Consider the following 10,748-nt stretch of genomic DNA (forward strand, 5'->3'; position numbering starts at 1 on the left):
AGAAACCCATAATACTTAAGGCTACTAAATATACAAAGTCAAAAATCTAAATTACAGAAAGACGAACGTCAATTTTGTGTCTGTGAAATTTAAATAGAAAAAAGCAATTAAAGTGTACAAACGTAGCTGTTTTTCTGTATACTTTACGAAATTATATATAGTATACTACATGAATTAAAAATATAGTATACTCTCTAATGTATATAACTCGATAAATTTGCATACATCATTCCCCACCTATCACAAATACGTCCGAGGATATTGAACGCATACCTTCTTTATTAGTCAAGTGCTGTAGTGTAAGATTGTTTGCTTGACTTGTATGTGGGTCAAGATCATAATGTCAGATGATTCAGTACTCACGCGATTTTAACGATCGATTCCACGATATATGGATTTTGTGGTCATTTTGTATGTGATTGTAGTTAATTTATTGAGGTTTAAGGGGATGAAATGTGGGCCATATTTTACACAAAATATGGATTCCTAATTTGAGCAAGAAACTACATAAGTAAAACATAGTAATGTTTGTAATTTTGAAACCTTCAATTAAGTAATGTTTTGTAATATTTGACAACGATGTCAAAAAATAATTTTCGAAAATAAATATTATCTACATAGAATCTGACGTAATCACCAAAAATGATAGTAACTAAATTTTTTGAAATATTTAACCAATATAACTAAAAAGTCTTTCGTTTTAGAACGCTTTATGAAGACCTTAATAGTTTTAAACTCTTTGTAACTTGAAAATAGCAAACATTATTATTATGAATCTATAATAAATAACAAAAATAATACCATAAAACAAACAAGCTAGACAGCCCTAAACTATCAAACAACTGCACCTTAGTACAATGGCGTGCATCAGTGTTGGCGAATTAATAGCAACAGTAAGCCGCGCTTAATGAATATTGCACCGAACTGAGGTGACTGATACGATAGTACTGTTATATTGACTTTGACTGTGCTTACGTACAGTGTAGGACAAAATAGTAAAAAAAAATTATGAGACTGTTTTTTTTTTACTTTCAATAATAAGTTATACCTAATCAGCGCAATTGGGTGCTTTATTTAAAAGTATTGAAATTAAATGGAAAAAATAAGTACAACAAAGGCAAATATAAAAATAATATTTTTGTACACAGAAATATAGTTAAATTTAGTTATAATTCCTTTTATAAATTGTCAATATTCTTGTCTAAATAATAATAATTTCGTTTCAAACTATGTACAATTTGAGATGAACCTCATAGTAAATTATAAAATTTTTATTAAATGTCATATTACTTTTCCTTCGTCTCTAGACAGGAAAAGAATATTATTTTATGTCATTTATTTTCAGTGTTCTTCCTTACATTATGATCTCCTTTGTATTCGCCTGTACCCAGTCTCTATTGTTCAGAGCGTAATATTTGCATGTCAGCGCTAACGTCTCAACACTGAAATATGATTCTCACTTACCGGCTATTTAATTAGAACTACGCGAAGTAATGTGCTCTATGTATTTTCTATAAAATTATGTACCGTATTTAACTTTGCGAGTTAGTTTGATTTTTTTGCCTTGAGACTAGTCTAAAATTTTAGTAAAACAAAATAACATAATAGGTAATATAATATATTAAGCTGAGGGTTTCTTCGACCATTGCATGCATATAGGCACTTGGGTGGTGTGAAGAAGTCTAACAATTGGGTAGAATTCAAGATATAGGTAGTATATCCTGATAGAAATATTTTGAACCAAAAGTATGATTATGCAAATTTGACCTACGCCGATTTTTTCTATCGACACAGCGTTGACAAGACAAGCTGTAGCTCACCCTTTGCCCAATAGCAAACAAACAAAAATGCACTCAAACGGCTTAGAAGCATAGTTCCAAATTGAACTGAAACCTTTCGTAATGATCCATCACGTATTCAAATCAATAGGATGACAATACTACTATACGATACACAATAGTGCGACAAAACGCATCGACTAAACGCGTCGACAAAAAAGTCGACTCACGCGCACACCTGCGATTTTCAATACATCCGTCATTGATCGATTAGTTCCAAGTTTTGTTGTATTTTTATATGCAAATGTATACCCTATCGAACTACGTATAAGGTGCTGTTTGGTTTATAGAAAAAGTAAGGGGTTGATTTTGTAGGTTGAATTTGACTATCAATTTCAAAGATGACTTGATAAAATTATTGTATTTGCGTATGGTTAAAAGCGAAAAGATTGCGTTGCATGCTAATGATGCTAATCTTTTTTTTTTGTTGTAATATATGGAACGCCTACTGATATATGAAAATTACAAGTTTAATCTGCTTAAAATTTATATAACCTTAGCGACCCATGCTGGTTTCAGCCGCGTTACTCCAGGATTACCTCAACTAATTAGAAACTTAAACCTTCCTCGAAAATCAGTTTACTTATTGACGAAAGTCACATAAAAATCTGTTGAATATATTTTGAGTTTATCGCAAATAGACTTATAGATTAGCAAGAGGACTCTATTTTAATAAACGAAGTGATACTGTTTCGCTGAGGAAGTAAATACAGCAATATCATAAAGAATGCCATTGTTATGGTATCATAATCTCTATGAAATATGCAGAGATTGTTTGATTGACAGCTTACGCACAACAGTACGTCAACATCAGCCTTACAATCTCAGTCATCATCTACATTTCAATATTGCTTTCCTGAAGAAACAACTGGAATTCAACCCAAGGACTTACAGGATTTATTCAATTTATTAAATGAATAAAATATATGATATTTACTTCATAAACATGAGGACAACAAATTGAAGCAGTATCATTCATCATTTTGTTTTGCCGTTTATTGTTGTGTTTAGAATTCTTTAACAAAAATCTGAACTTTAGCAATGTGATGTAGCTAGGCTTGGTTGCATGAAGTACATACTTATATTTCAAAGAAAAATATAGATCTTATCTCTGCAGGGAAAATAAATTTAATATAGTGAATAAGAAAATCTAATTACGTATGACATTTGTAATATAAACTTGAACGCACAGTGGTGCAAGGCCATCACTCGTAGAAATAAATACATAAACATCCATACTAAGTGCATGTCGTTTCAAGGTCTTTTTTGTTCCACGTGAATCATCATGCGGATGCGGGCGATGGAAATTGTGGAAAATTCTCTTTTATTTTTTTATGTCCACAGATAAGTTTTATTAGAACCACTGTGTTGACAATGTTTATATTTGTTATTGTGTAATACTTAGTTTGTTACGTATTTTTATGGGACTGTAAATTTTATAATGTTCTTACTTTGAAAGAAAACAATACGACTAAATATTTTCTAAATTGTTGTAAAAATGAGAGTTCATCGTTTTTATTTTATTAAAACCTACTATTTAAGTTCCCAACCTACAATTGGCCAGCTAGGTGGACTCAATGCCTAACCTCTCCCTCATTACGGGAGGAGACTCTTGCCCAGCAGTGGGACACTAATGGGTTAAATTTATTTTTATTTTTACTACAAGTTATTTTATTTGGCTAACTAAAAATATGTTTTTGGTGATCCATAGCACATTGTAGTGTAGGAATTGAACCGTAGTAGAGTAGAAGATGCGTTTGCAATTTACGTCTCGTATTGTTACTGATGTTAATTATCATTACCTAATTGTCACGGGAGTGGCCTAAAATAAAATTAACTGTATTTTCATCTAACAAAAACCATAACACGATAATAATTCTTCAATAACTCCTACAAATTACCATTTTTTTTCGCTATGAGAAAATTTTGTACACACCTACAAAAATTATCATACGTCTAATTGGTCAATTATATATGCTAATTGCAAGTAAACCAGGGAGACAATAGGCTATTATGAATCATAAATAATGTTTCTAAATCATCTATTATAGACTGTAATTTGATTTTTAAAGGCTTTTAAATACTAGTTTTGGAATTTTATGAATCTAAGGAATAAGTTGTGTTGTGTCGCGTCAATGTCAAATTCATTTTTAATATTCCTGGTCGTTGAGAATAAAAAATGTAGAGATTTCGCTATCCGTACATAATATTTTTATCTGGTGCTATTCCAATTATCATGTCATTTCTGCATTGGCCAACTCTGAACCGTCTTACGGCACACTTTTTTAAGACCCTTTAACCAAACTCTCTGGTTGCTATTGGTCACTAATAGCAATGAGAGAGTTGATGTCAGTGACCCTGTTTGATTCGAAATGTGGGAGAATCACTTGATAAAGCTGTTTGGTAAAGCTGCTGTTTGGTAAATTTGGTAAAGCTGTTATTAACACGTGCCAACATAAAAAGATCAAGTTCTATGATTCAGAAGCAGCTAAGAAACAAATGACTAAACGTATGCGAATGCGAAAGGAACAAAAGGTCAATAGCCTCGGGCATATTGCTACAGATTATTGGTTCTCGGGTCATAGCTCTTCAGAAGGAATGTGATTGAGGTCCGGGAAAATACCTACCCGTACACCTTCTGGGGTGTGTAAAAACCGTGTAGGTATTATTCCGCGAACGGCCGATAAAAGATATTATTATTATCAGCCCACATTGTCCCACTGCAGGGCAAAGGCCTCCCTTGTGTCTTTCCACCTATCTCTGTCAAAAGCCATTAAAAGACAGGGCCGATTATTTTGTTTTTATTTCCCTAGTCTCAATTTTTTTTGAGGCATACTTTTAATAGAGTCAAGGCTTATTCCCTCCCTAAAAAAACAAAAGTATTATTGAAGACGAAACAAATACAATTTAACTTATTATAATATTTATTGTGTAATATGTGTAATTATAACTTTAACAGAGCAAGCCTATTACCGTGCATTACTCGGAACTTTCTAAGCGAACAACGTAACGAGCTTACAGCCTGAAACATTGTTTGATGATTGTCATATAAAAAAGAATCTAAAAGAATAAACTAAAATTGTCTAAGATATGGACATTTTTAACTTAATCGATATATTCAGTAAATTGATTTCATGCAAGCCTTAGCAAGCAAACACTTTCATTTTAAATACGTAGGTCATTTGACAAAGTAAATGTATGTATATTTTATGTAAGTACATTTCAATAAACTAGAACGTGATTATCGTAAGTTTGAAGAGGTCAGACGCCAGACTATTAATAATAGAAACAGTCTAACGATGCCTCCATGCAAATTACAATATTCTCAGAAAAAACCTAACAATTTTCTTCGAACATTTCAGTTCATTACCTACTACATGAATCACTATTGCCCCTCCAACAGAAAAAGGGCATAAGTGATGTAAACTTCATATAATTTTACGCTTTTCTACAACTGACAAACATATCGATAAGTCAATATACTGTGGAACAAAGACCTCAATTCGTTATCATATTTTACAACACGATTAACCGATAGATGTCGCCATAAAGCTTAAAGCTGTTAACTTACAAAGGAGTTGTTATTAAACTTTTCTGTTGGCTTACTTTTTTATCGAATGTTGCTTGGAACATAACATAAGCGTTTAGAACACATTTAAAGCAAAGACATTGTCTTACCGCCCCCTCTTTGACCATGCAAATTAAAACCTGTGTTGATTACCTCTCCTAGGTCTCATCCTAAGACGTTAATTAACATTTTCATTCGTACAATCGTAACATTTATGAGCGTATTATATGAGAGTTTCTCGTTGCTAAAATAAATTACCTGTCTTATTTATCGAAATCATGGTAACTGCATTAAAAAGCTCAGTAAAGTTATCGCTTTACTCTAAATGAAACCTTTAATTAATGATATTTGCCGTAACTTCTCAAGCATTAGCTTTTCCTTCATTATTTTCCCGCTAGATCTTCTACTTTAGACTACAACCTCCAGTTATCTTCAGCAAACAGTAGGTATATAAAATCATTTGTAAACCAAGTGTTTCGTAATGTAATCGACGATCTTTGTTTAAGCTCCGAGCCAATGAACTTGACTAATGAGCTTCGATTTTTATTGTAAATATTTAACTACAGATAATGGAACGCTTATCGATTTAAGTATTCTGTGTAATATAAGTTTTGTACTTTATATTGCTTTTGTCATTGAACATGAAATTACTCATTATCTCTGTGCTTTACGTTTTACTTGCACTATTGTTTACTGGTTGCTCAACCGTTGAAACAATATCGAGCTACTAACTTTATGTGACTAACATTTTTATAAATGCGATTGTTCTAGCATGCAGTAACAAATCATTTTGCAAAGACATCCTTTATACTCATATACAACACTCGGGAAACCCATGTTTTTAAAAACAAATAGTCAAAGTGTCGTAAGTGGTAAACAGCCAGAAATCTGTACTACTTTCTTCTAAAAACAATACAATATTCATGTTTCAATGGCAACAAAGAACAGTACTGGCATATTACTGTAACAAACACTTAAGCCCTTTTAACTTCCAATAAAAACCATAAAAAGGGCAATCTTAAACGTTTTCTCATCATAAAACGCTAATAAATAACAAGTCGAAACTAAATTTATATTCACTTTGATTTACGATACATAAAACTGGCAACACTATTGTCCGTTGACGTTTAAAATCGTTAAATAGGGCAACATTCTAAACGTCACGTTCGAAACCGTTATTTCAAATAAATTTCAATAATGATGTATTAGGTCGTAATTTTTAAGAATACTAGATATAAAATACAATGTATGTATGAATGGATTAACTGTGAAATTAAAGATTAAAAAGTAACGTTTGTTATTGTTGCTATAAGATTTTTAGTGGGTATAAAAATAGAAGTTAAAAATGATATGAAAGATAAAAAACGCAGCTGTCTTTTTGCGTAACTGTTCTGTATTACAGTTAACAGTTATGTAACAACTGAAATTTTGATGTCACACTAGCATGGTTCACTACTCCTAATCATAAAAAATTAAAGCTAATAAATACCAAAATATAATTACGCTTTTGCATTAATAATATGTAAGAACTTATCACTTGAAAGGTGCCAAAGCAACTTATCAATATTCAGCAATAGAATGGCGTTAACACAGTTACTGCGTTAACGCCTTCTCATTGCTGAAGAAAGCCTGTTTCTACCTTATATATTATCTCCAATACCTAAGGTCTAGTTTAGAACCATCATGGTTAAATTTGTCTGAACTCTACACAACTCATCACACATTTTTTATATTTAAGACATCCATTTAATCTTAAATAATGATAAGTAAATACCTCTCAACGTAATCGAGTAGATCAAAACATTCTCACAATATTTTATCACAACTAAACAAAAGAGACATTCAAAGTAAAGTAATCAGTGCGTTATATTTTATCTTCCCAACATATTAATGTTGGTACTCAAACACGTATTGTCGGTCAAATTCGTTGGTATTTATTTTTCAACTATGCCTTTGTCGTGAGAGTGTTTGACGATCGGGATGTGAGTCATCGGCGCAGGCGCACCGTATATACAACCTGTTGCTTTTTGAGATCAAAAGGTGTTAATAGAATAGTTACTATTCACATACATATTAAAAGATCCTCATGAGTGCACAAATCATAAGATTTTTAGAAGAAACTATTTGAATCCAAACATCCTTTAAAATATTTATAGGATTTTTCGAAATCTTTACAAGAAAAGTAACAAATTCGGGAAAAAAATAAATCAAATTGAATAGGAGCTACCGAAATATTATTTTTTATTAAAAAAAGTTGCGTTACTAAAAAAAGTAAAAAAAAACACGTAATTTCCTGCACGTTTATTATATTCTGTAAAAATCATACATAGGATTTTATTACTTCGTAAAAGGCATCCCTGTAAGAATGACGCGTCTATCAAAACATTTAACTCTATTCATAGAGTAAGCTGTGAAACAGAGTAAGCGGTGTGCTTTACGAGGTTGCCAAACACAATACGCGAGCGACAAGCGACAGAGCCGTTGTCGCGTTGTCTAGACAATGTGTGGAGACAAGATTAGATGACATTGTACTAGGTTTATATTGCTTAGTGCTGGTGAACTGATTTAATTAAGATTTTTTTTCGGTTCCAGTATTTAAACTGTTGTGTGCAGTTATTTTAGTTTCGATTTTTCGAAGCAAGGTTGATATGCTGTCAAAGTTATCAAGCTGCAGAAAGAGGACATTGCTAAGGTATACATTTACACAAAGTTCTTGAAATAATTGATGATTAAGATCTGTTTATACAATATGAATTTAGGATTATGTAACATTCATTCGACCGTTATTGCATTAATACATACGAAAAATGGTGTTTATTGCGTTTTGATGGATAAAATAAAGATTGCAAGAAATCTATTCTAACATTGAATAAAACCCGAGAGTCCAACAGCAACCCAAATAAAAGTAAGTACGCCTTTTGACCGTAAAACTTAACTCAACCAAAAACAACACGAACTGCCATCAACACTTTCTTTCAAACTTACCAGACACAACACCCTGTATACAATCTGATGCAACAGATAAGGTGCTCGGCGTTTTTTTAAAGCGGTGGCCACCACCGTCCTACTTCTGCGAGTGACTCATCCTTAGAACAGGAAGGAATGGATGCGATGAGAATATTAATTTTGATTAGCTATTTTTAGATGCGTGGATATTTTTGCAAGGATTAGTATCTTGGTTAATCGTGGCGAATGACGTAATCGTTTCTTGATTTTATCTAAGAGTAAGTATTTATTGGTGATGGAAAATTTATTAGAAGGAGTTTTAGAATTAAGTATTCATATTGCTGTCTACATCATAGATGCTCACATGTTAAGTTTGAAAACCTACAAGGAAAACTTGCAATATTTTTTCCTGACTATAATAGTAAATCAATACATTAATCACAATCAATATTATGTACTATTCACTAAGAAAACTTGGAATATTTTACAAAATTTTTGCTAAGACGTCCCAAACGAAATTATGATTATTTTAATTAACACAGCTCAACACATTTTCTATCCTTCCGCTCTGTTGACCAAACACGAGACGATGTCTTCAAACATTTTTTTGTCTATTTGACGCCGAAAATATTTAACTCCTAAACGATTCAAATTATAATTAGGACCTTTGGATGGTGAGAAATACAACCTTACATTTGCGGTTGGAAAACCATCCCACTTAAACACTTTCTTCGTTATATTAAGTTACGAAAATGCAGAATATAAGTTGGTATGTCATTCAATGGTTGACTAGCCAAGTTAATATGGTTAAAATGACCAATATTAATCTTGAAATGTCAACGTATTGTGAACGTGATTGCTTTATGGTGTAATCTATGATTTTTTTTTTATTAACCATATTGAAACGGTTGGTTCATGAGATTGTTTGAATAGCGATCCATAAGGTGGTTAGAAAAACGGAGCAGTTGATTGAATTGAAGGTTTTGCGAACTTGGCATTCATGATGACTTAGAAGTTATCAAATTCAATCCCGATTTTTTTATTGAACACAGTTTAATGTGCTTCTTTTTTGCGCTTATATTGTTGTACAACTAACAATATTTGCATTTGACTACATAAATTATAATGTGTGTATTTAGTACATAATCATATGAAATAGCTAGTTCATCAAATATTTTGCACATATTTGATGAACAATTTAAAAGTTTATAGCTGGTTGTGTAGTTTAATAAAATATAAAAAAAACGGTTGTCAAGTTGTGTTATATAATATACAGAACACTGATCTAAATCCGGTCCACCCTTGACCACTACGATGACTTTCGTAGCCGACTACAAAACATAGTGTACAGTGACAATGATGAATTCAACTTAATTATAGTTTTTGTTACACGACACGGTCAACGGAGACTTGCGGTAGGTCTAATACAAGAATACGATTATTAAGGAATATAAATTAATTGTCATTCTCATAATCTTTGTCGTTTTTATCATCTCTTGTCACTGGCTCGAAAACATCAAGAATTGTTTATTAATTTCGTCAAAATATTTTATAGCAACCAATTTAATTAACCAACATACTAAAGTAAAATGTCCATAGGAATCGTTATTTTTCGCTACTGATGACATTTATTTTTGTTTATGGAAATACGCATTATCAGGACTTTTATTAAAATAAAGTAATTATATTGTTCCCAATAATAAATTATATTACCTGCAGGTAAACACTGTTTTCATACAAAGCTCTCAAAATTAATAAAACCATACGTAATTAATATTTAGACCGTCACAAAGGCTCATATATTATTAAATATTTTGCGAAATTAACCAACAACCACAATTTGGTGAACGGAAAGGCGGCTGGCGAAGTTTCAATTGTTTTCACCGTAAAGGCTTCGTTAGGACCTAATTGTATAAAGTATTTTATATGAATTCATTTGCGATGGACCTTTTTATTGTCCCTTTTTGATTTGGTTTAATGAATGAGCAATTCAATGAAAAGACAAGAATTTTGGGGAGTAGGGTTTGGTTGGAATCAAAGGAAACGGTTCTTTCTACAGGTTTTAATTTCTACGTGTGGAGGATTTTAAGCGTGTGTGGTTTGAGACATTCAATTTATTTTTGATTTGTGTTAACTGAACGCTTGCAAGTTTAATTTAAGCATTAATAATATAATTTGGAAACGTAAATATATTGTTTGAAGTTGTAGACACAAACCTCTTCACTATTACCATAACCGTAAAAATCTCCTGAATAAGCATAAAATAATTTATTTGATAGTTCGCCTTCATGTATTGAGTTAAAGCCTTGCAGTTAAATTAACTTCATGTGCCTATATCACTTCTAGTAATCGAATTCATAAAATGCAGTCCATTTAAAAAGCAAAATAAGACACTT

Source organism: Anticarsia gemmatalis, chromosome 21 (genome assembly GCF_050436995.1).
Source record: "Anticarsia gemmatalis isolate Benzon Research Colony breed Stoneville strain chromosome 21, ilAntGemm2 primary, whole genome shotgun sequence".
Taxonomy (NCBI): domain Eukaryota; kingdom Metazoa; phylum Arthropoda; class Insecta; order Lepidoptera; family Erebidae; genus Anticarsia; species Anticarsia gemmatalis.